Source organism: Sus scrofa, chromosome 7 (assembly GCF_054392235.1).
Source record: "Sus scrofa isolate SSC_HxYL_T2T_F1_AM1 chromosome 7, Sscrofa_HxYL_maternal_Yorkshire_Landrace_v2.0, whole genome shotgun sequence".
Lineage (NCBI taxonomy): Eukaryota > Metazoa > Chordata > Mammalia > Artiodactyla > Suidae > Sus > Sus scrofa.
This window is the reverse complement of record NC_139389.1, coordinates 802084-824285: the sequence shown is the minus strand read 5'-3', so window position 1 is coordinate 824285 and position 22202 is coordinate 802084. Positions and strand designations below refer to the sequence as shown.

The 22202-nt window shown below is 56.4% G+C and overlaps 1 long non-coding RNA gene across 7 annotated transcripts in view; it reads left to right on the top strand.

Moving 5' to 3' along the window:
- LOC106504293 (uncharacterized) overlaps nucleotides 1–21981 on the top strand; it is a 93364-nt gene extending 71383 nt beyond the window's left edge. For 3 of the 7 annotated variants that reach the window (XR_014809435.1, XR_014809437.1, XR_014809438.1), the window contains 4 exons: nucleotides 7494–7595; nucleotides 8252–8584; nucleotides 9758–10006; nucleotides 10404–11503. This is a non-coding gene — a long non-coding RNA (uncharacterized LOC106504293). Of the gene's footprint in view, nucleotides 1–5699; nucleotides 5901–7493; nucleotides 7596–8251; nucleotides 8585–9757; nucleotides 10007–10388; nucleotides 11504–20456; nucleotides 20593–21075 lie in introns of those variants that run through there. The other 4 variants (XR_014809432.1, XR_014809433.1, XR_014809434.1 and 1 more) reach the window with 3 other exon arrangements.
- Nucleotides 21982–22202: the final 221 nt, after the last annotated feature.

Genomic DNA, 22202 nt, shown 5'->3' with positions numbered 1-22202 from the left:
CCACCTACACCACAGCTCGTGGCAACGTCAGAGCCTTAAGCCCCTGAGCGGGCCAGGGATCCAACCCACGGCCTCACGGATACGGGTCAGGCTTGTTACCCACTGAGCCACAACGGGACCCCAGGGCTCCTATTTCCACATCAAATGCGTGCGCGCCTGGCCTGCCCCCCAGGGGACGCGGGACCGGAGCCGAGCCCTTTCCGTCTCCCACGCCTTGGCGGCTTTGCCAGGGCCTTGCTGGGAAGATGGGTCCTTTCAGATTCTTGAGTCTGCACTCTTTGGCCCTCTGTCAAGCTAATAAGCCTAATGTGAGAAGCAAACCATTATTTGGGGGCAAGAACTACTGTCTGGGTCACCGACAAAGCCGTATAGGGTTTCACAGACGGAGCCAGCGTTATTCAAAGTTGCGCACCCCCGGCCCCGATTCAGCTTATGCATTCAGCCGGGGGCTTGGGGAATATACAGTTTAAGCTGCAAAAGAGCGCTGTGAAGGGTATTGGGTGTCAACTCGCTCCAGAAGGAGGAGGCTGCAGGCCAGCTTCTTCTTGACACTGTGGGTCCCGTGTGCAAATCCAGAAGGCTTTGTGCTGACACAGCCTTTTGATAAGATCAGCCTTAGAACGACGAGTGTTTCGCTGGGAAAACCAGAAGGAGTTTCGTTTTGAATATGCCGTGAGAATATGCCGTGAGTTTCGAAGAGGCCGCTCCGCTGTGCAGAGGTCTGGGGAGCAAGATCAAGAGCCTTGACCTTGCAAGACTGAGCCGGTGTGAGCTTTGGGGGGCAGACTTTCCGGGGTCTTGGTTGAGCTGGCCTTCTCTGCCCCCACCTTCCATCTGAGGAGGCCCTAGCCTCCAGGTCGCGGGCGTGACTGCCTTTGGCACAGGGTCTTTACAGAGGCGACCAAGGTGTCTGGGACACGTGGCTGGTGTCCTCGTGACACATGAGCACGGGGGGAGGGGTGGGGGGGGCAGACGCAGGGAGGCTGTGTCCACAAGCCGCGGAGAGAGGAGACCAACCTGCTGCCAGCCTTCAGGACGTCAGGAAAGCAAATTCCGGTGCTGTGAGCCTCCAGCCTGTGGCGTTCGTTAGAGCAGCCCCAGGAATCTACGGCATGAATCGAGGAGGGTGTTGATGGGGGCTCTCCGTGGTTCTGGAAGCCTCTTGAATCCTAGAGACAATGGTGAGGCTCGAGGCGCCCTGTGCCTCTGAGGGCTTGAGGCCGAGGCTACGTGCATGCAGTCCGCCAGGTCACAGTGAGGCTGAGCCCAAATAGGGCCCACGGTGGCTGCCCCACCGAGCAGGTGCTGTGCAGGTGAGACCAGAGAATGACCTGCTGTCTCCTGCTCTGCCACTCGGGAGCAGGGTGACCCACGGGGACTTTGGTATTGATCCACCTGTCAATTCTGCTCTTTTAAAAGCAATTTTTATTTTATTTTTTTCTTTTTTTACGGCTGCACCTGCAGTATATGGAAGTTCCTGGGCCAGAGGTTCAATCAGAACTGCAGCTGCCCGTCTATACCACAGTCACAGCAACGCCAGACCCCAGCTGCACGTGTGCACATGTGAAAGGATGTGTCACGGAATCACTTTGCTGTGCACTTGAAACAAACACAGCATTCATTTTTGAGACAAAGGATTGTACAGCAAAATGCTGCGCTGGTATTTTACATAAAGTCCACCAGGGATACACAATCCAGGGAGGTGCGGACAAAGACCAGCGAGTCGCCAGGCCCTGCGGAGCTGGGGGAGAGCGTTACGCTTTGAAGGAGTTACAGTGCGAGCATCGGATGAAAGACCAAAACTGATCTTTGCAGTCGAGCAGGCGTCCTGCCAGGCGTCCCGCCTTGGAGGGCTCTGGCCCACGTGCCGGGAACATGCTCTGGCTCATGTGCTGTGCACATGCACGCTGCTCATCGGGGGTAGGAGGGAGGAGGCCCAAACACACACACACACACACACACACACTCACACACACACGGGGAATTTTCTTTTTTTAATTTTTTTTTTTTAGGGCTGCACCTGCAGCGTATGGAAGTTCCCAGGCTAGAGGTCTGATTGGAGCTGCCTGTGCGACCTATACCACAGCTCATGGCAGTACCAGATCCTTAACCCACTGCTGGAGGCCAGGGCTGGAACCCGCATCCTCAGGGCCTCTAGTCGCATTGGGAACCCACTGAGTCACAGCAGGAGCATCCTCAATCTTCTCTTGTCCTGCCTTCGGATGCCAGTTTGACTTCACCACACCCCCTGCCTGGCCCGCATGTCACCATTACCAGCGATCACGTCGAGTGCAGTTTCTCGTGTGAAGATGCTCTTTCAGTAAGTTGCAAGCTCTGTGCCTTCCAGTTTTTGGTCCAGTAGGTGTGAAATATGCTGGTGCTGCCTGCTGGGCAGTTCATTTGTAATAGAATCTTTCTGATTCTCTTTAGAAAAAGAAAAAGGGACTAGATCTGTATTCAGTCCTTAAAAATTTTAGCTTTAATCCATTTAGAATCAATTTTCTGTAGTTCCTGTATCCGTTATTTATCACCGAGTAATAACCCACCCAAACTTGGTAGCTTAAGTTCACAACCACTTGCTTACTGACAGTTCTGCTGTGTGGTCCAGGGTCGCCGGGCAGAGCTTCTGTGGTCTCGCCAGGGTCATTCCCAAAGCGGCCGGCCGCTGGAGGCCTGGTGGGGCTGGCCTCCCTCTGTGGCTGACGCCTCTGAAGGGACAGCTGGCCCCGCCTGGGGGCTGGCTGAGCCTTTATCTCTTGGGGTTCTCTCCGGCAGGATTATCAGACTCCTTAACCCCACAACCCTAAAGACCAAGCCCTCTGAAGGTCCAGGCCCGTGCCCACGTGCCCTTCCCACTGCATTGAACCGGTCCCAGGGCCGGAGGGTAGGAGGTGAACGCCCCCTCTGGACGGGGGAGGGCTCATGTCTGCAGAGGTGGCTCTGGGCCGTGACCCCGCAGGCCCGCGTGTCCTGACTGGTGATGGGGGTTTTCTAAGATGCCGCGGGGGCTTCCCGAGGGCGAGGATGCGTGAGGTGGGAAGCGGACATTGAAGACCCTGGAATTCAGCGGCACAGCCTTGTCAAGAGCTCTGTCCCGAGTCAGAAGTTGCCGGGACCATGACCTTGGCGCAGGGCACAGGCTCAGCCCGGTGCCGCCCGCCTGCCTCATTGGAGTAAGAAGTCAGGCAAAACCGCGCTTCTCTCTGCAGCCTGTGCTCCCTGCTGGCGGCTCCAGGCCTCCCTGTCCCTGGCCGTCAGGCTGGGCGCACTCCGGGGCCAGACGTCCCTCAGCTGTCCCCGGCTCTCCCGCCCGGGAACCCCGTCCGTCCCCCGACGCGGCTCCTGGGAGGCCTGTCTCCACGGCCTGCGCTCGGCTCCCACGCGCCTCGGGTGAGCTCCTTGTGTGGCCCTCGCTTTGGAAGGTGTCTTCGGGGCCGGAGACTTCAGCGTTTTACTTCCTCTCAGCCCCTTATCGGTGTCAGTCCCCTTTATTTGGCCTCCAGGGTTTCTGAGGAGACATCGGCAACCTTAACGTGTCCTGTTTCTCCGCTTCTTTATAACCGTGTTTTTCTTTCTCGTGACTTTTTGGCGACTCGCGGATCAAGGGCCGAGGTGAGGTTTTACCTGCGTTTATCTGTCTTGGGACTTCGTCACCTGAAACATCCGGGGATCGTGTTTTTAGTCAAATTAGGAAAAATTCGGGCCAGCACTTTTTCGAGTATTTTTTCTGTCCCATTTTCTCTTTTCTCTCCTGCTTGGACTCCAGCTACACACAGGTTACACCGCCTGAGACTTTCTTACACGGCAGTTTGGCTCTATTCATTGTTTTCTCATCGTTTTTTCCAGTTCTTTGGTTTGGATAATTTCTGAAGTTTTCTGTCTTCAAGGTCATTCATCTCTTTTTTCTGGTCACGCCCACAGCCGGTGGAGGTTCCTGGGCCAGGGACCCAGCCTGCGCAGTGACAACGCCCCGTCCTTAACTGCAGGGTCATCAGGGAACTCCAAGAGTCATCAATTTGAACCATTCTGCATTGCGAAGATTTGTTTAAAATTGCAGATATTTAGCACTCAGTTCTAGGAGATGTATTTATTTATTTAGAATTTCTTTCTTTCTTTCTTTTTTTTTTTTTTTGGTCATTTTTTGCCATTTCTTGGGCCACTCCCGCGGCATATGGAGGTTCCCAGGCTAGGGATCTAATCGGAGCTGTAGCCTCTGGCCTACGCCAGAGCCACAGCAACGCGGGATCCAAGCTGCGTCTGCGACCTACACCACAGCTCACGGCAACGCCGGAGCCTTAACCCACTGAGCAAGGCCAGGGATCGAACCCGCCACCTCATAGTTCCTAGATGTATTCATTAACTACTGCGCCATGACAGGAACTCCTAGAATTTCTTTTTCTCTCCTAAAATCCTCACTCTTTATCTGTATATCCATCTCACCCTGAAACTTTCTTACCATGTCTCTTTTTGCTGATTTAGGGCCATCTGTGAATCTGACTGACCGCCGACTGCTTTTTCTCTTGACTATTTGGGTCATATTTTCCTGCTTCTTTTCATGTGAAGAAATTTTTATGGTGTATTGGACACTATGGATGACATGGTATAGAAATTCCAGGTCGGGTGATATTCCTGTGAAAAACGTTGGCATGACAAATGCCAGCAGGCATCGAGCCCCGGCTGGGTCCGTTCCTTCTGGAGTTCTTTCCTGCCCTTGATTCGTAGTCACCGTGCGGGCCCAGGCTCTGGCCTCTGCCTTTTTAGCCCCAGAGGCTGCTGTTTCGCTCGGCTCGCAGCCCCCGGGGGCCTGTAAGGAGATGCCCAAGGGGACACAGTGGGTAAAGGCGGGTCTCACTCTGTGTGCCTCAGAGTAGCTGCATCTGTCTTCCATTCAAAGCTTCTAATTGGTGCTGGCAGGGAGGTGAGTCTGGTATAAAGTTTTGACACTTTCAGAAGCTGGAAATCTCTAGGACTTTAAATACGTGATCTCATTTGATCTTTACCACGTCACTAAGGGGTTCAGAGTCATTTCGCAGAAGCAGCCCTGGAGCTGCAGGGGACGTAACTCACAACGAGTCGTCGGCTGCTCCGAGATGGGGAGGAGACGCCACAGTCACCTGTGCGTCTGTCCGTGGTGTCCGCAGTGCGCAGCCAGCGCTGGGGCGGAGGCGGGGTGGGAGCGTGTGCCCCGGGACGGGAGGCACGTCGGTCCTGTGGGATCTGGAGAGACGTCCCTCTCCAAGGGCAGGTTCTTGCGCCGGGCAGCGACCGGCACCTCTGGGCCGGCAGCGTGTTGGCAGCGTGGGGGTGTCAAAGCGGGACCTGAGTGGCCGAGGGGGAGAGGGATGCGGGTGAGCGTGTTTCAGATTCCCGCACACTCCACGGGACGGCCCTGGAGGAGCCCGTGGGGGACATGACGGCTGGGGCACCCTGCGGTTGTGCAGATGGGACACGAGCTGGGCACAAGGTGACATGACTGGGCTGGTGGGTGTCAAAGGTTTGACTGGTTCATGGGGACCCAGCAGCCGTGGTTAATGTTTCCGGGAGCAAACGCGTTCAGGCGGCCGCCAGACGGTGGCCTCCCGGTGGCCCTAGGATGGCGTGGGCATCTGTGCCAGAGCACCATGAACTGCTCCCCTCACCGTTGCGTTCACTCTCCCGGCGGCTGTGTGATAGGTTCGGTTCCTGAATCTATCTTACAGACAGAGGCAGAGAGGCAAGGACCTTGACCAAGGCCCTACAACTCGTTACTGCTCAGGCCCCCGACGCTTTACTGCCAGAGGCGTCCAGGAAACGGCGCCCGAGGAGTCAGACGTTTATCTTTAACGTCACAGCCGCACGGTTCCAGCAAGGAGCTCGCCCCAGGACCTGGGAGTTGAAACCAGAGTCACCACACAGACCCGGTCAGAACCTGGGCTGGGACAGGGCCGAGCTTTAGGAAGCGGGAGCAGCCGTCTCTGCCCCATCACTGAGAGAGACACAGAGAAAGATGGCAGAGACAGAGAGAGATGGAGAGACAGAGAGACAGAAAGAGACACACAGAGATTGAAAGACAGAGATAGACGAAGATAAAGAGACAGAGAGAGATGGAGAGATAGAGAGACACACAGAGAGACAGAGAGAGACGGAGAGACACACAGAGATTGAAAGACAGAGACAGACAGACAGAAGGAGACAGAGACCCAGAGAGACAGAGACAGAGACCCAGAGACGGGGGTGGGAGGAGAGGCAGGGGCAGGGGAGCCGGGAGGAGAGGAGAGGGAGCAGGAGAAGTGGGGGCGGAGGGCCCCATCCTGCTGTCTGCGACATCCTTTCCTGGCTCCTGACCCTCACGGGCCCAACCGTGCTTGTCGTTCCCCAGCTCGCCAGGTCCCTCCAGGCCCCGGGGTAGCAGGGTCTGCTTCCAGTGCCCTTCTCCTCCCTGCAGGACAGCGGCAGAGGCGCAGGGGACGCGCTTCCAGCCGTGAACAGGCCGCGTTGGCCATGCCGCGCTCCCTCGGGGCAGAGGGGCCTTGGTGGCACGTGCGGCAGTCCTCAAAGAACAGGCTTCCCCATCCTGAGCCGGCCCTTGGCGTGCAACGTAGCCGCCGTCCCACTGTTGCTCATCAGCTGAGGAGGGCGGGTGGCCCTGTCTCAGGGCTGCCGATGGCCGCTTGCTGGTTGGAGGGTCCTCGGGCAGCTCCCTTTGAAAAAAAGCCCTATTCCCAGAACAGTGGCAGGTATGGGAGAAGGGGCTTCTCGGCCATGGTCTCTAGAAACTTCCACGGAAAGGCATTTATTCTTTATTGTTAATTCCCCCCACAATGCCAACATTATTTCATTTATGCTGACTTTTTTTTTTTGGTCTCCTAAAAGTCAAGTGGGCAAAGCCTTGTTTTCAAGATTTCTCTCGAGCATTCGATAGCAAAACCTTAGTGTGCTTGCACTCTGAGCTGCTGGGATATATTTTTTTGAGAATTAACATCGGCTAATAAAACCCTCAGCTCAGGAATGCAGCTCCTTTGAATTATTTTTAAAGCTGCTCAGTGCATTTCTAAGACTTGCCTGCTTCCCAGGTGTTTTCTCTTTGGGCCTCAGGGTCTAAAATGTAATTTAAAAAACAAATTGGCGGCATGTACTTGCCAGGAGACTTAGTTTGGATCAGAGATTTGCGACTGCCCTGAAGGGGGAGCTGAGGAAGAAGATGAAAGAGCCCAAGTCTGGAAGGAACTGATTTGCGAACGGCTCCCAGGGAGATGAGGGGACACCGTGTTTGTGCTGGGATGAGGCGATAGGCGTGATTTGGGCCATTCGACTTGCTCTGAAAACCACACAACATCGTTTTTCCATTTTACTTAGGGCTCGGAACCTCCGTGTTCACAATGAATTCAAACAGATGGGTTTGATTTCAAACGTCCTCCCCGAAGACCACACCTGCTCCTCCACAGGGCAGGGCGGCCCGCGGTCAAGTGGAACGCGGGCCCCTGTGTGATCACACGTGTCTTATTTCCCTCCAGATGGAGAAGGGCGCGCCCAAGCCAAGGGGTCGCAACTGGCCTTCGGAAAGCGCACCGGCCTTCGTGAAGACTGAAGCGCAGAGGAAACGCGGAGACGCGAAGGTTGCGCTGACGGTCGCCCCAAGGAAGAGGCAGGGGAAGGGGTGGGGAGAGAACGGGACGCTTGAAAGGGAAACCCGTCTTAAAACCTCTCAGTGTGGTCTGTTTAACTTGATGTTTTACTTGGGGTGTTGTCCGCTGGATCCTTTCTAATGAGCATTGGGCGCGTCATTTTGCTTACTCTAAGGAATGGTTGTAGCTAACACACACACACACACACACACACACACCACCACCATTAACGCCGCCATCCCCTACTGTCGTCCCCCCACCCTCCTCCCCGCCGTCATCACTACAGCCACCTTCACTGTTACATCATCACCACCACTGTCACCACCGTCACCACAACCACCACCACCACCACCACCGTCACCACCACCACCATCTCCTCTGCCGTCGCTGCACCACCCTCAATGTTTGAAGGTTGGTGCCCCAGGCAAAAGCAAGGATAGGACGTTGGCATGCAGAGGTCAGCCCACCCTGGATTTGCATTGACTGAGCTGCTTAGGAGGCTTAAGGTCCTAATCTAACAGCCGTCTGACAGAATTTCTCTAGATCAGCCCCTTCCTGTGCCGTAGACTGTGCCTCGACGCCAGATGTCCTTCGGCATTTTATCCCACGGCTCAGCCAAGCCCTCACTTAGGTTTAACTTCTTTCAGGTCTGTCTCGTCGGCCTTCCCGCTGCGGTTTTCCCAGCTCTCCTCTCTGTGTTTACGGTGCTGCGTCGTCGCACAGTGAGAAGAAAGGCAAGAGCTCTGTGTCTCTGAGTCGCTGACGCCAAGGGCAGCGCTTCGTCTTCGAGCATCCGAAGGAGAAATCCCACGTCAAGACCCGCGACAGTGAACACATGGGCTGCCGGTGCTGAAAGTCTGAGAGCAAGCCTCGCTCGCCCTGCGAGCACACCTGACAACTGGCAACCGCATCAGAGTTTTGGACTCGTTTTACCATTTACAATCCAGCACGCTGCCTCCTTTCTCCTCTTGATTAACGTGGTAATTATATGCTAATATGCTCCTTTTTCAATGCAGAGTTTCTCTGTGGCTTTCTTGGTTATAGGTATTCTGGCCAGGTTGCAGCTCATCTGATTATTCAGGAAAGCTGCGGGGTGGCCGAGTGCTCTGCGCAGCACCCGCCTCAGAGAAAGTGTAGGAACCTCTGAAATGTGGAGGGTGTGACGATCTCAGCGCTGCGGCCGGGAGAAGTTAAGTCACACGCGCTTGGTGTCACGGCCAGCCGGCGAGGCCTCAGGCCAGTTCTGGGGACCCCGAGGCCCACCTTTCCTTCTCTCCAGCAGCCACACTGGGGGTTATCAGAGGACTAGCGGGGACCCCTCTCGTTCCCGCCCCTTATTCTAGGCCCCTTGGGACCAGCGGCTGAGAGGACATTCCACGGCCTTGGAACTAAGCTCAGGCAACTGAGCTTGGAGCCTTGGGTCAGGCCACGTGGTGCCATTATCTGCCTGGAGCCAGTTCTGGGAAAGTAGGTAACTGATGGCTCCTGTCTCAGCCGGCCCCTCCCCCGTAACCCTGCACGCGCACGCGCACACACTTACACGGCCACCTGCCCATCGGCAGATGTCCAGGCACTGCCTTTCCTCGGCCCCAGCCTCCAAGGCCTGTTCTCCACGACCGCTGTTGATGTAGGATTGGTCGGGAGAGCATCCCCGCTTCCACTGGGAGCACGTTGGACCCGCTCAGAGGCGCTGTGAGCGCAGCTCAGGGGGAGTTGACGGGCGCCTGCGAGGGCCGAGCCCTGCTCTGGGATCCTGGCAGGGATGTCGCCCCTTCACGTGCTGGTCCTGCGCCCGGAGGGTCCTGCGGGTTCTGGACAGCTTCTTGACTATCTAGCGATCCACGAGCTTGGCTTCTGCTGTTGTTGTTGCTGTTGCTTTAGGCTCCACATGTGTGTGGGGCAGTCTCGTGGTGTTTGTCTTTCTCTGACTGACTTAATTCCCTTCTGAAACTTGATCAGGGGAACACACACGAAAATGCGCCCCCCTCCTGCAGCCTCCGTTAGGAGTTGGCCCCGTCCCCTGGACTCTGATCTGCTGGGTCCCCCTCCATCCTGAATGATCCCGCGCAGACCCCTGCCCCTTCCCAGGGGGTCAAGGCATCTCTTTTCCTGGCCTTTGGCTCCCCTGACGGTTATGCCCCCTACCTCTGAAGGAAAAGGAACGTGGTGATGGCTCCTCTGCTGCTTTCATCTTCGTGGTGCCGGTGCCTGGAGCCTGAGACCCCCGCTGCGGCAGGATGTCCCAGGAGGGAGGAGAAAATGCTGCACGAGGACTCGGCACACCACCAAACCGAGCGCAGCTGGTTTAGAGATGCTGAGATGTGAGGCCCATCTGCACCTTAGACTAGAAAGAGGACCTTCCACGCGGACCCCACTGTTGCAGGCTCCAAGGTCTGACTGAGGTGTGTGTGCAAGGCCTCCCAGGGGAGGGGGGCGGTGGGGCTTTGCAGCTGCCAGGTTCTGGGTGTAAGTGGAGCTCTTTCTGCGACTTGGGCTCAGATGGTTTCTCGTATGCCGGTTCTGTCTCCCTAGGTCACTAGAAGAGTCTTTTCTATTTTTATTTATTTTTTATTTTTGCTGCACCTGTGGAATGCAGACCCTCCCAGGCCAGGGATCTAACTGCCACTGCAGCAGTGACAATGCCAGGTCCTTAAGCCACTGAGCCACCAGGGAATTCCTAGAAGATTCTTGAATTCAAAAATTAATCACAGTATTTCCATATGATGATGCAACTGAGAGAGAACTGAGAGAGGAATTGTCACAGATGTTTGCACATGTTCACAGCAGCATTCTTCACAGCAAGAAGAGAGAATCAACCAAGTGTCCATTGATGGGTGAACGGATGAGCAGAATGTGGTGTGCGATGTGACGGAATACGATTCACCCGGCCTTCCCGGTGTGGCTCAGCGAAGTATCCTGACGTAGCATCCATGAGGATGCAGGTTCAATCCTGGACTCGCTCAGTGAGTTAAGGACCCCACGTTGCCCTGAGCCGTGGTGTGGCCGGGGCCGCAGCGGGTGGAGCACCAGGGGGCGGGGCCTCACAGGGAGGCAGGTGGGGCCAGGGAGCTACGGGCTGGGATCTGCAGAGTGCCTGTTCCCTGAGTCCCTCCCATCCCCCCACCCTCCTAACAGCTCTCATAGGTCGGGCTCAGCATGTGGAGGAGCCTGGGTGGGGGATGGTTCCAGCTTGACCTCCGGGGCTCCAGTAATAGCGCGACCTTCGGAAGCCGTGCCGTCTCCCGAATCTCAGGGTCTCCTTGGGACGTTGGGTCCAGTAGTGGGACCTGCCCTGGCTGTGCCAGGTGCTTCATAAAGGGCAGTGTGTGGTCAGGTATCATCAGTGTATTAGATCAGCGTTTCCTGAGGCTGCCGCCCGCGTCCCCTGCCGAGTTCCAGGAACGCCCCCGCCCCCAGCACACACCACCCCTGCCCCGCCCCCGTCCCCAGGGCCCACTTCGTGGCCAATGCAGACTCCCAGGGCCCCACAAGCACTGCTCCCGTCACCGGCCAGGTGCTCTTTGGAACCCAGCAACTTTGCTAACATTCACTAAGGGAAATGCTGGGGAAGTTACTTCCACTTGGGGAAGCTCACAGCTCGGCAAACTTGAAGACATTCAAAGGCAAGGGCAGGAGTTCCCGTCATGGCACAGTGGAAACAAATCCGACTAGGAACCATGAGGTGGCGGGTTCAATCCCTGCCCTTGCTCCGTGGGTTAAGGATCTGGCGTTGCCGTGAGCTGTGGTGTAGGTTGCAGACGTGGCTCGGATCCTGCATTGCTGTGGCTGTGGCATGGGCCGGCGGCTGCAGCTCCGATTCGATCCCTAGCCTGGGAACCTCCATATGCCACAGGAGCGGCCCTAGAAAAGGCAAAAAGGCAAAAAGAAAAAAAAGAAAAGAACTGCCTAAAGACAATGTAGCAGCCTGTTCCCCATGGCAAAGAGGTCTACAAAGTAAATACTGCTCAGCAGACGGCAGGTCCCATCAGCGGAATCCATGTGCAACACGGAGACCCCTGCAACCGCTAAAAAGATGAGTGAGACTCTGCCAGCGAAGCGGGAGTGACCGCCGTGGGGGCGAGGTGTGCACGCGCTCTAGTGAGTCTGGTGCGCAGAAGCGAAGTCTTTCTAGTTGTACAGATATTCGTGTCTGTTGAGGAGGCGGAAGTGTGGACACACATTTGTCAGGTTTTCAGGACCAGCCTCTGCTCCCTCCCTCCACCTCTGCTCTCCGAAGCAGACCGGGAGCCTTTTGAGGCGCGTGGGGAAGCTCCCTGTCTGACCATCCGCCCCAAAGGCCACCCCGAGATCCTGGCCTCCGAAGGTAAAACAGCCGCTAGACACTCGTGAAGGGGTCCTGAGGGGCCAGGCGATCTCTCGTTTGGACTGACACCCTCTCTTGCCAAGACTGCTCCGGTTCACAGGTGGGTTGAAGCTCACGGTACTGGCAGGAATCCCTCACGACCCGGGGTCAGGTTGGGAAGCTGGTTCCAAGCCCGAACGTGCGCGGACCCGTCTCCTGAGACGTGTCCTCCATGAACCAGCCGGCGGCTGGAATGGGCGCTTAGGTGCGTCTGAGCCTCACCCGCTGGGGTTCAAGCTGAGGTTCGTCAGGGCTGACCCCGGCACCAGCTAGAGTTTCGCAGACACATCTGGAACGCCAGTGCTCGGGAGGGCTGACGTTTCTGCGGCGTCAGAGGGCGAGGATCGGGATGCAGCAGGTGTTTGGAACGCTCCGTGTGGGACATGGGGGCCACTCTCTGCTTCCCGCGCCCCCAGGCTCTCAGCTGGACTGTTTACTCTTGTGTGTGACGACAGCGTGGCGGCGGTTACTGTCTCTGGGTAACGAGTTCCGCAGGTGCCTTCTGCATTAGGCGTGAGATGCCAGGCGCTGGCGATGTGTGTCTGGTCTCCATCACGCGTCAAGGTAGAGATGCAGCAGGGAGCTGATGACTTCAGTCCTCGGAGCACCCTCGGGGCTTGTAATTTGCTGCTCCGGACCATCCGATACGATAGGGCGATGCGGAGAAGGAGAGCCCATGGCAAGGATCCCTGGTGCAGAGCTGAGCCGTGACCCTGCTCCCCACGCCTGTGGAGGGGGCTGCAGGTGGGGTGCTTCCCAGCCACCCTGCCTTAGGTGGGCCGGGTCAGCGGCTTTGGCTGTGACTTTGATTCTGATGTGATTCAGAATGTGTCATGGGCTGAACGGTGTCCCCTGAGACAGGCTGGGACCTTAGCTGCCATGCCTGCACCTGGACAAATGTCCTCTCGAGACACAAAACACAGACAAACCGTAAGGGACACTCGTGCACGTGGGGGGAAATCGTGGACAGCAAAAAAAATGCACAAAAGACCGAAAGCCCAACCGCCGCTTGGAGGAGCCAGGAGCAAAGGCAGCGCGTGCCCCCTGCACACGGCACAGCTAAAGGGGGGGGCATACCACCCAAGCCAGCCCTCTGCCCTGCCCTGGACACCCCCCCCACGTAGGAGGCCAGCCCCCACCCCCTCAGGGGCGAGGGAAGCTGGTGCTTGTTTTCAGTGCCTGCTGCAGCCTAAATTGCTTGTCTGGCTTCTTACTAATTTCAGTTAACTGGGAAGAACCCTGGCCAGTAACACCCCGAATTCCTATGAAGGCCTCATGCCTGGATCTCAGAATGTGCTCCTGTTTGGAAAAGGTCTTCGGGGGTGGCTGAGGTTAAACGAGGTCCCACGGTGCCTTCTGATCCAGCAGGACCCGGGAAGTTAGGGCACAGACACGCCCAGAGGGACGGCCTTGTGGGGACACAGGGAGCAGGCAGCGGCCACGCACCAAGGCGGGAGGCCTCAGAGGAGCCAGCCCTGCCGGCTCCCTGCACTTGGGCGTCTGGCCCCCAAGCGGCAGGAAAGGCAGTTTCTGCTGTTTGAGACCCCCGCCTGGGATGCCTGCTTACAGCCCCCGGGCAGGCTGTAGACTGCCTGTGCTCTGTCTGCTTGCTCGCTTCCTGTCTCTGCAGGAGGCACACGGGCCTGACCGCACACCTGGAGGCGTGGTTGAGGGCGTTGGACGCTCCACTAACCTGTCTGTGGATTGGAGTCAGCTGCTGGCGACGTTGTCACGTGAAGCATAGAGATTTCGAGGTTTCTCTCTCACAGCCGTAGAACTCCCCCCCCCACCAAGTGCAGATGCCTCAAAGCAGCTGCAGGGGCACAGGCGGCCCCGGGGAGAACAGCCGTGTCGCCTGGAAAAGATGGGTGGGGTCGCCGGGGTGCCTCATCCATTGCCCCGTGGTCCTGGGGCTGGGATGGAGCTTGTGCCAAAGCCATGTGTGGCCACAAGATACCACGATCTGGGACCAAAAATCCAGGGCGAGGGCTTCCTCTGAGACAGACTAAGGCCCGGCTACACCAGCAGCGGAGGGGCAGTGCGGACGTGGCGTGCTCGGGTGGCTGGCTGTTGGGGCCTTCACAGTGGGTGTGCTGAGCACAGCATTTGGGACCAGGTACTTAACAAGTCATCAGGGCACCGGTGACTGAGAGGGGGCGACCTGTGCTGGTCACTGAGCTGGAGGATTTTCTCATGGTCCATGTGGTTCCTGCTGCTGGAAAGAGCTGCGTGGCCCGAGTCACTCAGAACTCCTGCCAGAAACGGCTCTTGGCCACAGACAAGTTCAGGGTCTGCCATCCAAACCCAGGACCCCTGGCACGTCCTGAGGGCTGGGAGGGAGCCCCAGTCCAGGGCTGCTCTGGCCACCAAGCTGTCCCCTGCCTCTGAGGACTGTCCTGTGCTGGAGGCCAGCTCGAAGCCCATTCCCTGGGCCCTATGCCCTTCTGCGCTCAGAGGCCACTGAGCCTCCCTGCCCCCTTGAGGCCCAGCGGGTCGGACACGCTCGGACGGGGAGCCCCTTGGAGGGAAGGCTGGGGGGCAGTGCCTGTCCTCCACTCCCCCTTCTCCCTCCCTGGGACCGTGTGGTACATGTTGGGGGGCTGAGCTGCCCTGGGGCAGCCAAGTCTGAACATGTGCCCGGACCTGCACCGAGCTCTGCTGGCTCTCACCCATCCTCGTTCAATTAGTCATGGGATTCGGGGCATTTGGCACCGCAGGTCCTCACCCACCAATGGGAGCCCTGTACACGTCTCCTGATGCCGACAGGGGCAGGGCTGCTGCTTGTCCCTCAAAATCTGTCCCCCTGGGCTTTCTTGGGTGGAGGGAGCTCTGAGCTGGGCGTTTGGATCCAGAAGTGAGGATGATGTCACCTGACTCCCTCACAGCACGTGGCTGCACACTGAGCCCCGCTGCGGCCGCCACGTGTCCGCGGTAACGCTGGCCTCCGTGCCTGTGTTCATTGTTTCATCTGAGCAAAACCCTAACTGGGCTGTGTCCCCGTCATTGCTCTGCCTCTGTCGGAACAGAAGGGAGACCTCCCTTCCAAGGTCAGGCCGGGAAGACCCTGCCGTCCCCGCGGCCTCCGTCCCCTCACACACTTGGTCCGAGGGAAGCAGGTGTCGTCTGGGAGCCGCAGGCCGATGTCGGCAGGGACAGTCCAGGCCCCCGGCCTGCCCACAACCTCGCGAGAGAGCTGGGTCCTGCCCCGGCCAGAGCTTCAGATGAGGCGCAGCCCCGGCGGACGGCTCAGTGCAACCTGGCGGGAGACTGGAGGTGGAGACGCGAGATTCCTGACCCGCAGAAAAAGCGTTTGTTGCTTTAAACCACTGCGTTTGGGGCAGTAGCCGTGCGACCGCAGATATAACTAACACACGGGTCAGAGGGACTCGCATGAGGGCAGGAGCAGGCTCTGGCTGTGCTGTCAGCGGGAAGGGCCTCCCGGTCCCTGTCCCCTGCGCCGGTGGCTTCGTGGTGGGGGGACCAAGGACTGCGCGCAGAGGGGCACAGCTGGAGCCCACGGAGAGGGACGGCCGGAGCTGGGTGACTTGACGGTGCTGCACCGTCCAGCCAGCTCGTGCTTCGACATAAACAGAAATGGGCTTTCTTGTTTCGGCCACGGCAGTGCAGAGTCTCTCATAAGGAAGCAAGCCTCCGTCGTGAGAAAGTGTCCTGAATCCTGCAGGGTGGGAGAGCGCCTTTCCGACTGGGCCCACAGCTTCTGCGACGGGGTGTCATTGAAAGTTTCCTGAGAGACGTGGGCCCGGACGGGAGCCGTCTGCTTCCTTCAGAGCCGTGGATGATGGACACGGCGTCTCGGCCTCGATGGGCCGGGTTTGGGGCTGGCGGTGGTCACTTTCACCGGCGGCTCACCGAGCGGGGAGCGTGCAGGCACTCGGCAGACGGGCGGATGAAGTGCGTATTCTCATTGACAAGAATTCTTTTGTACGTCAGGCTAAATAGCTCTTTTCAAGAGAAAAAGAGAAGTGTTCACGTGGGATCGTGTTTGTACCAAAAATGAAGAGAGTGGCATTTTTCATGTGTCACAAAAGCGCAGCCACGTACGAGTTGCCGCCATCTGCAGGGGCCACGCGGATTCCTTCTGGAAGCCTCGTGAAAGGCCGGCGCTCCCTTGGGTGGAGCGCGAACTGAGAGCGTTTTCATCCGCTGTGGAGAGTTATGGGCTGTAGGGAGAGATGGAGTCTGGACTGTGACTGCGGCTATTTGCTTTTCTAATCCTCAGATTTAATGCTGCAGATTTTACAAACAGCTGAAATAGGGCAGATGTAAAAACATCATTGTCGTGGCCCGGCCTCAAGCCTGTCCAGTTTGGGACTGAAGCAGCCCTCTGCCAAGAAGTGTCCTGTGTCCTGTTTTCGTTTCTGACTTTGTCCCTGACTGCAGTCGTGCTGAATGTGAGAACAGACTAAACACAAATACCTGGGAAAAAAGAAACACCGAGTCATCCGACGCAACTGAAGGTCTTATCAACGAGGCTCATTTTCCTGAAATTACTTCATTTAATGCGGTATCCCTTTAAGGAAACACCTCAACAGATTTTGGGGAGAATTGGACGTTTTTCTAAAGATGCTTGGCGACGAACATCTGGAAATGACTGAGACTATTTGGAAAAGAGTCTTAAAGGAAGACTCGTCTCACGTGAATGAAATGCATTCTTGCAGAAATGAAATAGTTACCGTAATAAAACAGTATCGTAATGAAGCCGTGTGGTCCTGGCCGGGGCACAGACCCGGAGACTGATGGACTGGGACAGAGGATCCAGCAGGAGGCTCACACAGATAGGAAGTCGGTTGCTATGTCAGCTCAGAAGTAAGAAAACACACCACCTAATAAAAATGCGCCCCAAGGATGGAACGGGCACCTTGCCCAAGAAGATACCCAGGTGGAAATGAGCACACGCTCGGCCGCGAGAGCCGTTCCGACCACGGTGAGTTGCCACCCGCACCTACTGGAACAGGTTCAAACACCAAAACGCACAGTGCTGATGAGAGCTACGGCATCTGGAACGTGCACCCGCTGGGGGGTGCAAAACAGTGCAGCCGCTCCGCACAACTTTGTAAGAAACACTGCAGCCGCTTTGCGTTCAGGGGGGCAGTGTCTTACACCGTTAGGAACACCTGCCGCGTGCTGCTGTGCGCCCACTCCTGGGTTCTCAGCCAGGGAATGAACACGTGGTGTTTACAGTGACGGGTGGATGGCTGTCTCGGGCCACTTGGGCTGCCGTGATGGAAGCCACAGGCTGCGGCTTAGACAACAGGCCTTTGCTCCTCCGAGGTCCGGAGGTCTGGACGTCCAGGGTCGAGGTGCCGGCCGGCCCAGGGTCTGGCGTGTCCTCGCCCTCAGAAGCGGCTGGCACCATCTGTGACCTCCCATGGCAGAAGGGAGCCCTCTGCGGTCTACCTTTAGGGCACGGATCCCATCGGGGGGGCCCTACCACCCTGCCCCGATCCCCTCCAGAGCCCCCCTTCCTTATTGCACTGCACTCCGGTGGGACCCCAGCGCGAGTTTGGGGGGCACACAAGCACTTGGTCCATAGTAGCGACTTCATTCACAGTCACTGAGAGCAGAGACCCTCCCCGTCCTTCAGCTGCTCAGCGGATGCACACGATGGATGGATGGAGGCCAGGACCACGTGATGGAGAAGGAGCCTCGCGCAGAGACACTGTCACCCCATCCACAGGACGTGGGAGGGGAGGGCCTTTGGGGTCAGGACTGTCCTGTGTCTCGCCTGTGATGCTGTTCACACACCCTCCGAACTGGTCAGAACGCAGGCAGGGGTTCCCGTCGGGGCGCAGCAGAAAGGAAAGGACTGGGAGCCATGAGGTTGCAGGTTCGATCCCTGGCCTTGCTCAGTGGGTTAAGGATCCGGTGTTGCCGTGAAGATGTGGCTCAGATGTGCTGTTGCTGTGGCTGTGGCGTAGGCCGGCAGCTACAGCTCCGATGAGACCCCTAACCTGGGAACCTCCATGTGCTGCTGGTGAGGCCCTAAAAAAGACAAAAAAGACAAAAAAAAAAAAAAAAAGGAACCTCAGGCAGTTATACACGAAAGTGAATGAACCAAATATTAGATAGAAACTAAAATGTAAAGGATTTTAAAGGACTTCATGTCATGTCATCCTAGAGTAAAAGATGAATTATCTAATATATGAGGTAGGATTATAGCTAGTGATTTAGAAAAAAATAGAGGTAGCTGCTTCCCTCAATCCCCACATGAAAATAAAGTCCAGATGGACTGAGGATTCAATCGAAATGTAGAAAGTATAAAATGTTGCAAGAAAACATAGGCAAATATTTTAAGAATCTTGTTTTGATGAGGTCTTTCAAATAAGCATGTCAGAAATCCCCAAACCTGTGTGTTTGATGGTGTGTTCATTTAAAGCTGCTGGATAGTAAAATGAGTAGAATGGAAGTGTTGAAAACTAAATTGGTTAAATTATTTCCAATATAGTAATGGGTTAATTTTCTTGTGAAACAACTCAAAAGAGAAAAAAGAAAAAGCTAAACACAAAATTGGAAAGAACATGAACAAGCAGTGTACAAGCTGACCAGTGAGCGCAGGAAAGATGTTCAGCCTCCTTAAGGATCAGAGGAGGAAATCAAAACGGCAGTTAGTTTTGTTTGTAGGTCAGATCAGCAAAGGGCAAAAGGCTGGATGAAATCTGCTAGGAGCAGGGTTTGGAAAGTGGGGGCTCCGTGAGCAGGTCGTGGGTGTGTAAACTCCCCCAGCCTTTGGGTAGGGCAATGTCAGCTCCGTATTTCTCTTCAGGAAATACTAACACAACTGGAAAAAAAAAGCCATGTAATTCAGGATATTTGTTGCAGCATCGTTTATAAAGTCAACATTTTTTGCTGCTGAAGTTCCGTGACCCTTTAAAATGCTCCTGTTCTCTGTGACCTTCAGGTGGGGAATACAATATACAGGCGTCTGGAAATACCCTGACCAGAGGAACCTCTGCTTTTTCCTTCCCCCAGTGGGCCACCCTCAGGTCATAAGGAGGCGCCTGGAAGAATGGTCCTTCAGATGGTAACAGAGGTCGCACCTGATACGGTGACATTTGACTCACTTCCCTGTACTTTGCTGTGTTGCCTGAAATCTTTAAACAATGAACATTTATCATTATGGTAAAAAATAATGAAACTGTTCAAAAGGAAGACAGAGGATCCACTGTTTATAAAAGAAGCATAACTTGAAACCTCCTTGTAAAGCAAACCTTTTTGTAAGTCAGCGGGACATGGTAGAGACAGGAGCCCAGTTCGGAAGCCATGCTAGACTATTCCATGAGCCAGCGCCCAGAGCCCAGGCTCGGCGGTCCAGGCACCGGCTTGCATCCCTGGACGGCGCTGCAACCTCCCTCGGCCTCCGTTTCCTCCTCGCTGTGTCTCACTCACAGCCAGTTGTGAAACCGAGGCGCTGAGGGCGGAGCTGCTTGGCTTGACGTTGCTTTGCTTGACTGCGAGGGCGGTAACGGGTCCTTGACGTCAGCGCGGGAAGCGCTCCAGTACCGTGACAGAGCTCAGGCTCCAAGGGACTCCCTTCCTCCTGAATTCCCGTCCCCAAGTGATGCCTCAGCCGGTGCACTGGAGCCAGGACGGCCGCCAACGTCCGGGCACCTGCCCGCAGGTGTAGCTGGGAACCCAGGCACCTGCCCGCAGGTGTACCCGGGAACCTTGTTTCCAAAGGGTGGCTGAGGACTCACAGCTGCGGAGCTGCCTGAGCAATGCTTGTCCCACCTGAACGGAGGGCACCGGAACCTGCCCCTGGGGCGTCTGCGTAGCAAAGCCTGAGAAGCACTGAGGGGCAGAGTCTCATCCAGTGGCAGGCCAGCCCGGTGTCCTCGCACTCTGCAACGACCGTGTGGTTTACAAATTGAACGTTTGTGGCAACCCCGCCTGGGGCTGGTTGATCCGCACTGTTTTTCAGCAAACATCCTTTTTTGGGTCTGGCCACACCTGCAGCATATGGAGGTGCTCAGGGGAGGGGGCAAGTCGGAGCCGTAGCTTCCAGCCTACACCACAGCCACAGCAACATGGGATCCGAGCCGCATCTGTGACCTGCACCACAGCTCATGGCAATTCCAGATCCTTAACCCATGGAGTGAGGCCAGGGATCGAACCTGCGTCCTTATGGATGCTAGTCGTGTTCGCGGACCACTGAGCCACGACGGGAACGCCAGCAACATTCTTTTTTCATTTAAAGTACGTTCTTTCTTTGACACAGTGCTGCTGCCCATTGAGTAGACTGGAGTCCAGTGTGACTCACTCCCTGTGGCATCTGGAAGCCAGCAGGCGGCTTCTCTGAGGTCTGGACACACGTGTATATCTGTGTGACAATGGAGAGAGCTTTTCTGTCGGCAGGAAGATGACTAAATACCAGTTTCTGATTAAACTCGCTACAGGTGGTCCTTCAGAAAAGGAGTAATTGAACTTCGTTAACTCAGTGTTCCTGCTGTGCTTCTTTTTCATGCCACCAGTTTGCAGGGATTAACCGCTGCTCTGGGGAGCACACCGTGAAGCTGCCCAGCTGCACGATTTGAAGCTGCAAAATGAAGACGTGGACCCCCATGTTCAAAACTTAGAAGAATTTTCCAGTGGACAGCAGTGGCCCTTGTAAGCCGGGGTGCCTGAGTGACTGTTCAGGTGTCAGGCCCAGAGGCTGGCAGGCCCCGCTGGGGGCTCTGCGAGGTTATCAAGGGCTGTGAGGAAGGGGACAGAGCCACACCAGCAGACCCTGGTGTCACCCCGGTGTCACCCTGGGCTCTGGGGAGCCTCGTTAAATCTGATAACCGCAGATTCACTCCTCTCGCCATTGGCCAGAGCCTTGGACCAGCTGTCCGGGACTCAAATGATTGATCAGGAAATGGGGGGGGCGTTGCTATGGCAGCGGAGGGAGCAGGGGCGGGGCCGGGGTTGCTCCTGAAGGAAGAGGGCGTGGTCCCTCTGCACAGATCTCCAGGTCCGGCCTCCGTGGGGCTTCCTGGGAGACCTTTCCTTCTCATCTAGTAACCGCCTGACTCATTCCACTTTAGATTTAGGGGGGCTGCTCTCCCCGTCCCCCACCCCGCCCTCCATCGCTCGTCCCTCCTCCCGCAGAAGGCCGCCAGGAGCAGCTCCGCAAGGTGGGGCCGCAGTCCGATGCCCCCGTGCTGGCTCCTCTGAGACGTGCCGCAGGGAGAGGATGGCGCAGACCGAGGTCAGCGTGTCCCCGAGACCGTCGCCCGCCACAGGACCTGCAGGGGACGTGCTCGGCTCCCTCAGAGCCTCGGAAAGGCGGGCCTTCAGCGCAGCCGGCCTGGTCCTGTGAGTCGAGAACCCTTTTCCTTCCGTGCTTCGCTGGTAGAAGCCGGAGTTAGGTCTGGAGCTGCATCGCCAGCTTGTGGCGTCGTGAGGATGCGTTTCCGCGTTTTCCTTCACCCAGGATTCTCTCTCATTTTCGTACTTGGCTTTTACCCACATTTTCTTATTTGTTAGTGTTATGCTTTTGCTTGTAACGGCCTTCTTGAGATACGATCAACATGCAGTGAACTGCATGTTTGACCATTTCTGAGCCACGCGTGGGAACATGAACCCGGAACCATCAGGGAGGTGGTGAGCACGTGATCGGTGCATGTCTGCATTTTGGAGGAACCGCTGCGTCTTTTCCCAAGTGGCCGTGCTGTCCTCCATCGTCCCCGGCATGTGCCCTGTGGCTGGTCCGCTTGGCTGTGGGGCTGCGGCGCTGCCCCCCGGGGGCCCGCTTGCACTTCTCAGTGACTTAGGCCTTCCGCTGTGTACTCGCCATCCTTGTACCCTCGTCTGCTTAAATATCGTACTCACGAAAAGTAACTGGGTTGTTTGTTTCCTGAGTTTTGAGAATGTTTTATATATGATGGGTACGTGTCCTTAATGAGAGGTATGCTTTGCAAATCTTTCCTCGCGGTCTGTGGCTTGTCTTTTTGTTCTCATAGTAGTCCTTTGTTGAAGAGCAGAAATTTTAAACTTTGGTAAAACCCGGTTTACTAATTTGCTCTTTCATGGACTGTTTTTGCTCTTGTATCTTGGAAATCTTTGATTGACAAGGTCATAGCCAGGCTGACACCCATGTCTGGCCCTGGTTTCCACTGGTCCTCCTTGGCCTGAGTCTCCAGCAGGAGCCACGTGCTGTCCTGGGCACTGGGGGATGGCGGTGGGCAGACTGCAGATTTCAGGAGTTCCTGCTGTGGCTCAGTGGTTACGAACCC